Raw genomic sequence first — 8,340 nt, 5'->3', positions numbered from 1 at the left:
GCTTTTTCGCACACACCATTGATTCATTACCAAACTTCACATTAGAAGTTGTAGAAACCATCAACCATGACCAACAAGGGTCCTTCATTCATAAAATCTTAAAAACACTCATAACAAACAAAAAAACAATCATGGGGAGCGCGGTTGTCACACCTGGGTAGCACAGATAAGCTTTCAGTACAAAAATGCAAATTTAACCTGGTAATCGATTACAACCTTTCTGTAAGCGATTACAAGTGCATGTCTTCAGTGTGTATGGTACAGGACCTAACCTGCATTGCTAAGACCACCCAGGATGGGTCTTCCCTACACAGAAGACTTACCAAACTTCACACTACAAGTTGTGAAAACCATCAACCATGACCAACAAGGGTCCTCCATTGACAATATCTTAAAAAGACACTCACAACAAACAAAAAACAATCATGGGGAGCGCAATTGTCACATTTGGGTAGCGCAGATCAACTTTCAGTACAAAACTACAATTTTAACCTTGTAATCGATTACAACTTCTCTGTAAGCGATTACAAGTGCATGTGTCCAGTGTGTATGGTGTAGGAACATGTTAGCTCATTGAATTGTTGAGAAAAAATGTTATTTAGGTGCTTTCATGTAAGTTAGATGAGCTCCATAAGCATTTTTGGCCAATTTCTGTCCTGATAATCGATTACAGGGGTCTTGTAATCGATTACCAGAGGAAAAAGGGTAATTTATACAGAAACTTCAACTATACTCCCCAGGTAGATGAACACTACTCCCCAACTCTGTTTTTCTGACCTTTGCTACTTGTTTTGTTCTTAACTTTCTCCACCGAACTCCAAATGACTTGATTCTTGTTTTGTTGGAATCTAGACTCAAAAAGCTTTCCAACAAAACAAGAATCAACTCATTTGGAGTTTGGTGGAGAAAGTTATGAGCAAAACAACCAGAAAAGGTCAGAGGTGGTAGAAATATATAAAACGTTAACTTTAAGGAATTAACTGCATCTACTCAGATGTCCAAAAATTATAAATTAGTAGTCATTGGAAAGATTTTTTAGTCTACTTTCTAATAAAAAACGAATCACATCATTTGGAGGTCTGTGGAAAAAGTTATGATTAAAATAGTCAGCAAAGGTCAAAGTTGACAGCATGGGTTATGCACCTCACCTCAATTGGAGAAAACCATCTAAATGGACATTTTTATTTTGAAGAAATCAATGACCTAACCTCATTATTGGTGCAGGGAGCTCACCGAATAACATTGAACTTACTCACCCATCTCAAAAAAGGAAAAATTCAACAAAAATAGAGAATGAGGAGCAGTGTTCATCTAGCTGGGGAGTACATTTGAAGTTTTTGTAAAAATTACCCTTTTTCCTCTGGTAATCAATTACAGGGGTCTTGTAATTGATTACCACAGGAAAAAGGGTAATTTGTACACAAGCTTCAACTGTACTCCCCAGGTAGATGAACACTGCTCCTCAAAGTCGTTTTTGTGTCTCTATAAGTGATCTTTTCTATTTTTTTTGCATGGATGACTCACCTTGCTCATCATTGATGGTATGAAGTGCATCAAAACACAGTTTGGCCCACTCAATTGTGGATGAAACACATGTTGCTCATCATTGATGGTGTCAAGTGTATCAAAACACAGTTTCCGCCCATTTAATTATGGTGGAAAAAACTCCTATAGGTGTTTGAACCAAGGTAGTTCAAGTTCATGACAATTTTTGCACAACTCGTAGAGGAAGAACTTATTAACTTCCGCAATCAATTTGATTGACAACCATCTTCTTAGATTACATTTCATTGTATACTGTTATGTATCTTTTCATTTCAAAACTTGTTGTTTCATGAAATGTCATTACGTTTTTTTATTAATGTATGTGCTTTTTAATATTGTTATAATTTTTCATTACTCAGTACCCTTCATTATTTTGTTTATATTTGTTTAATATTGAAGTATTCCAACTTGAAGTGTTCCATTAATGATCCATCCATAAAACCTTCAAAAGGCAGTCATAACGAATCCAAAATATTCCTGGGGAGTGCTTAAGCCACGTCTGGGTAGCACTCTTCAACTTTCAGTACAAAAGGAGATTTTTCTACTGGTAAGCGATTACCAGCTCCCTGTAATCGATTACAACAACATCAGTTCTTTGTCAATGGTGCAGGAACTCACCTCTCAACCCAGAAACACCTTAACTTGGTCTTTCAATGATGACGAACAAACAACTGCAAAAATGGAGGAGGGAGAACACTGCTATGAAGAGAGAAGTTGAAATAAAATTCAAATCCCTAAAATGGAGAGAGAAGACAGTGATAAGGAGAGAAGATAGAGTTCGAAAACGAAGAGGGCAGTTTCGGAATCCAAACTTCAACCCATTCCAAAGCAGATTTTAAATTAAAAAAACATTCAAATTCGACCAATTAAAACTTGACACGTGGCGTTGTCAAATTTTTGTCAAATTGGCGTTGTTAGAATATCGCGATCCAATTCATTAATCCTTACATGCCAACTTTAATAAAAAAAAATAGGCTTAATACCCTATTTTGTCCCCAGTTTCGCTCGACAATGTCAAATTAGTCCATCCTTTAAAACGTGCGTTAGTTACGTCCCTACTTAATAAAATTTATATCAATGAAATCCCTTCCGTTAAATCCGTACAAACGGCGTTAATTATTTTTCTCTCTCTTTTATTAACGCCGTTTGTACGAATTTAACGGAAGGGATTTCATTGATATAAATTTTATTAAGTAGGGACGTAATTGACGCACCTTTTAAAGGATGGACTAATTTGACATTGTCGAGCGAAACTGGGTACAAAATAGGGTATTAAGCCAAAAAATATTTTAAATGATCCAATATTCTTTTTACACGTATGTCAAATTGTTGTTAAAAGTAGTTCTCTATATGGGATCTCTGCTATGCGAGAAAAAAAATCAACTAAAATGCACGTCACCTATGATAAAAGAAAAAGAAAATCATTTGATGGTACCTGCGATGACTTCGGTGAAATAAATAATCACTTTGAAGTCTACCTAAGCCATACGAACCAACGTCATCCTACTGGTATAACTTCACTTTGTCTTAATTTCGTCCTTAAAGGCACGACAATTATACTTTAATATTTGAATACCATTAAATGCACGAGTGACTCAACAAATTATAAGCTAACTACTTTATTTATTAAAATAAAATGCTGCGGATAATCTGAATAAATACTTAATTAATAGAAAAAGCAAGTTTTAAGCGGCGTTTTTGCCAAGGTGAACTTCGTTGAGAAGCTTCAACAAATCATCCAACTCCCTCTGCGAGCTTCCACCACTCCTAACTGCCCGCAGCGCCGCGTCCCTCAACTCTTCAGCCCTCTCTCTCTCCTTCGTTTTCCCCAAAGCCTTCTGAATACTCTTCGCCAACTCCCTAGCCTCTGGAAGCTTATCACCTTCAGCACCACGAATCGCCACACCCAATTCATCCACAAAGAGTCTCGCGTTTGGGTACTGATCGCCACCCGTCGGCCACGTCACCATCACCACCCCCGTAAGCAGCGCTTCCACCATCGAGTTCCATCCAGAGTGATTCAGAAACGCACCCACCGCGCGGTGATTCAGTATAATCATCTGCGGTGCCCACCCCTCTATAAAAAAACCCCTCCCCTTCACTCCCTCCCGATCCATGAACCCACATGCCGCCTTACCCTGTACCCGTCCTTGAGGGTCTGAAACCCTAACCGACAAAACAAAGTTTACCCCACTGAGTTCCAAAGCCTGTGCCAACACCTCCATCTGCGAACTCGAGAGAACCGCAAGGCTCCCGAAACACACATAGATAACCGAACATTCCTCGCGTGAGTCCAACCATTCAAGGAGTTCGCGTTGCGAAACGGTGCTGTTGCCTCCATGCTCAACCGGTTCCGCCGAACCGTTTTGAATCGGTATAACCGGGCCCACCGCCCAGACTCTTTTGTGTCCGAGTTCTTTCTTCATGTTGTCTATATAAACTTGTTCCGCCTCGGTGAAAGTGTTGAAAACGAAGCCCCAGGAGTCGATATTGAAGAGTGTGTTCTCTCGGTGAAGCTCCCATTCGAGTCCTCCTCTTTCGTTGTCAGTGTACAGGTGCGTGATCTGCCACCAAGGATAAACCGGGGAGTTGGGAAGGTTGGGAAAAGAAACGACGGAATTTGGGTCTTCGGGGTTGTGATTTTGCGGGGCGTCGCGCCATAGGGAATTGATGACGGCAAGACTGATGGCGCTGCATGGGGAGAAAACGATGTGCGGCACGCCGAGGTCATCTCCGAGGAGGTGAGTCCAGCCGAGGAAGTAATCGGAGATAATGGCTGAAGGGGGAGTGGACTGGGTCTTGGCCCAGTCCACTATTAAGGGGTGGTGGTGGTGACGCATTGAGTTCATAAGGTCGGCCAGATCTTTCAAGTTGGGATTTGACAACTGGGGTTCGGGAAGGAGTAGGGTTTGGAGAAGAGGAGAAGGGTTGGTTGCGACCAAGGGATGGGTTTTTGGGGTGACGAGAACGGTGACTTTAACACCGCGAGAGAGAAGGACCTTGGCGAAGTCCAGGAGGGGGATCACGTGACCGGATGCTGGAAAGGGGTATGCCAGCACGTGAAGTGTTGCAGTAGACATGTTTGGACTTGTGTGAGTGTTAGTGTGAGTTTGGGAGATGATGATGGTTGGTTGAAATAGAATGAGCAAAAGTGCAGAAATGTATATGGTGATTTAAAATCACGTGTGCTAGAAATAAAATCGTAGTTCAACGAGAAACAGGTCAGCTGTGTAGACATTTAATGACACCAGACATTCATCACATTTAATTGTACAATTATACTGTCTTGAATATATGAAACCTTTACACCATACATTTAATGACATTTAATTGTGCACTGACACTGTTTTGACTATTCGCCCACTAGACACCACACATTTTAAGTGACTCTTATGAATGTGGTCCACGGAGACATCATGCTTTTTGTATAAATAGTTTTAAACTATTAGCCAAATTTATAAATAGTTAAAATTAAAGAAACAGTTACTTAGAAAATAAAATTCATAAAATAATTATATTAATTTGAAAAATATATTTAATTAAATAGTAAAATGTCTATCTAATCCTTCAACTACAATCCTTCTCTTCACTCTTGATGGTGATTGTTTATCTAATCTTTTCTACACTTCATCGTCTTCAATCTTTCGTTTTTAATATGACAAAACGTTGTAAAATAAAAAGAATTAACGTTGTTATTTAACTACATTCCTTGTGACCTATGGGCAACTAAAAATCTATGCATGAGGTTTGTTTGTGAGAGTAGATTTACATGAACGTAGTGTGGCATAGTCTTTGATAGAGTAGATATACAATAATGAATAATGATATTAAAAACATTTTTTTGACAATATTTTAACATTGTCTACGTGTCATTCTGTGATTGATTTTGTCAAAATAATATTGTCAAAATATCATTGTCCTACTACAGTAATAGATGACGTAGTTGTGTATTTTGGTTGATCAATGTGGTGTTGATGAGCCCTGAATGATGCTTGCTGCTTCCATGCTTGGTGGAGTGAATGTCTCTCTCAAGATTAAGTGCCACCAACACTCCTAATCTATACCTACCACAATTATAGGATCTGTTCCATTTTCCAGTACTTTTCTTTTATATAGAAACATTTTTTTTAAACCAACTACCTCGACAAGAAATGGTAAACACTTTTGGGACCACCTCAAAAGATTCAAGTGTTCTGTCTAGTCTTGAAAGGGTGATCTAGCTGTTGTCTAGCACTGTGGCTTGCTGTCAAGTTATGATCCATTTACTATTTTATTGGAAAAAAACAAATCATGATTGGCTGAACATGTAAATCCAAATTGGTTGAATGGTTTAGCATGTTTTGAATTATAAACTGGCTTGTGTGTGTCAGTTTGACTATATTGTTGAATTAGATTTGACGTATATGCTTTTGTTTTCTCTTTGCCTAATTGGTTGAGTGATAATTGCATGTGTTAAGTACTAGAATGAAAGGAAATGGGGTTTAACTCTGGCCACGTTGGTGTGAATTCGAAATGGAATATTTCCGGAAGCTGTTGGGTGCATGTCTCCACGCTGTTTTTGGTCCCCACTAATCAATTTGCTTCTGTTTTCTTATTTTGTGTGTTAAAGATTTAATTTTGTATGATTGTTGGGTTAAATGATTAAGTTTGGAGTCTTTTCTTTGGTCCAAAATCACAAATACCTACTTGTGGTTTGTGAAGAAAATCTAGAATTTTGTTTGACTAGGAGGACTTACGTTTGAAATGAAAGGCAGTGGATGTTACTGGTTTATCTAAGTCGTAGTGCAGTGCTGTCATTAGTTGTTTAGAGAGGTAATTTTCTTTAGACCTTAAAATTGTTAAAAGTGTAGAATATTTTGTTGGTTAGTGGTTGTAATATATGTGGTTTCGTGTAGTTTCAATAGATATTATGATGTCTAAGTTTTGGAAATTCTCTGTTTCTTTTTAAACTGAGGAATAACTTGTTTCACACCAAATATTTGGTTCTGGTTAGGCTTAGTGCAGGGTCTATTTTCCTTTTGAATGTATTGTTGTTGGGGTGTTGTGTCAAACTGTATGTTTATGTGGAAGCTAGAGTTGTCAATTTCACCTGTGGTCCATAGACTAGCTTAATCCATTTTTTAAAAAATTCTCTCTTAAGGAGTTTTTCAGGTGGAGACAAAAACAAGCTTCAAACTCAAAGCTCCTTTCAAGTGGTTAGTCTCAAGATTAAGTCACGATTTTACTACAAAATTTTAATTAACTTTTAAAAATAATATTATTTATATATATATATAAAATTATATATTTTATTAAATAACTTAATATATTATAATTTTATTATATTTAAATCAATATTTTTATATCATATTTATTTATTATATTATTAAATAAAATATATAACAACACTTCATATTTTTTAAGTTTCATATATTAAATAAAATATATATTTTTATATCGAACTCGTGTAAAATATTTATGTATGAAATAACACTTTATATATATTTATTATATACGACTATACCACCACGTCAAATATATTAAATAATTTTATTAATTGCTAATTTTTGTAAATAAAACTCGAGTTATATCATTTCTAACATATCTTTTAACTAAATAGTCTTTTGTAAAAAAAATATTCATGTTAAATAAATAAAATTACTTTTCTTTATTTTAATTAGTTTTACCTTCTTTAAAATTAAATAAACATTTTAAAATATATAAATGACTTATTTAATTAATAAGAAATTATTTTTTCTTCTTAGGGTGTCTGTCACAAACACCTCCAATTAAAATATTTTTTTGAATATAATAAATTTCTATTAATTTTTAAATAAGTATAAATTTAAATATTTTCTTCGTATCTAAATTTTTTGATGTAAACTAATTGTAAAATTACTTTATTAAAACATAAAATTAACTTTTGTTGATGATGAAATATTTTACTAAAAATAACTATACATATTATTCCAAATGTTTTAAAGAATATTCCTATTCTTTACACCTCGTTTTCTAAATAGTGAATTGATTAAACATATTAACTTTCCCGTGTTAAATGCTAAAAAAAAAAGCCTAAAAAGTTACAAAATATATATTAAATTTGCTATTGAAAACGTAAATGATTCATTACAAGAAAGGGGAAAGAGAACAAAACCGAAAACCCCCACAGGAGGACTCGAAAAACGCAAAATGTAGGAGAGGAGCCTACCCCTAAATCTGATTTGGATATTTAAAAACCCCTTTGGAAGAAAATTCCCTTCATATGAGCTTCTCCCAAAATTGACCAAAAATAGGCCCAAAACTCAAATCTGGTCCAAAATTTAAATAATAAAAATTACAAACAAAGTTAAATGTTATGGTAGCTCTCTTGAAGTCCTAATTATAATTCCAAAATTGTCCTGCAATTAATAATGAGAATAATTAGACTCTTATAATTCAAGTTAATTAAAAATATGAATTACTGATCAAATTAAGCCTAAATAGTGAAAATGAGACAATAATAAAGAGTTAAACACAATTCACTAATAAGATTTGGTGCGAAAAGATAAGTGAATAGTACAAAATAGTGATTCATCAATAGCCCAAACAAAACTTGGTCTCTCTCCCGCTTAGTCACTTGGACCGCATATGTTCAACCTTGTTAGGCTTCAATGGTTGGCTCTCGTTCAAGGCTCAACTGACACATCAACCCTTATTTAGCATATCCTGAGTTGGGACGGACTGTCCACGTTAATGAGGTGTTTCAGTAAACTCATCTACGTAAAGGATCTGACAAGTTTGTTGAGGAGAGGTTGTGGAGGACACATGTAAGCAAAC

At 35.7% G+C, this 8,340-nt stretch overlaps 1 pseudogene; it reads right to left on the bottom strand.

The window, feature by feature from the left end:
- Positions 1 to 3,136: 3,136 nt before the first annotated feature.
- On the bottom strand, positions 3,137 to 4,822 carry LOC124844930 (flavonol 3-O-glucosyltransferase UGT89B1 pseudogene; annotated as a pseudogene).
- Positions 4,823 to 8,340: the final 3,518 nt, after the last annotated feature.

This window comes from Vigna umbellata, chromosome 6 (genome assembly GCF_029865625.1).
Source record: "Vigna umbellata cultivar VRB3 chromosome 6, Vumbellata_1.0, whole genome shotgun sequence".
NCBI classification, from domain to species: domain Eukaryota; kingdom Viridiplantae; phylum Streptophyta; class Magnoliopsida; order Fabales; family Fabaceae; genus Vigna; species Vigna umbellata.
The sequence above is the reverse complement of the archived record's forward strand: the minus strand, read 5'-3'. Positions and strand labels throughout refer to the sequence as shown.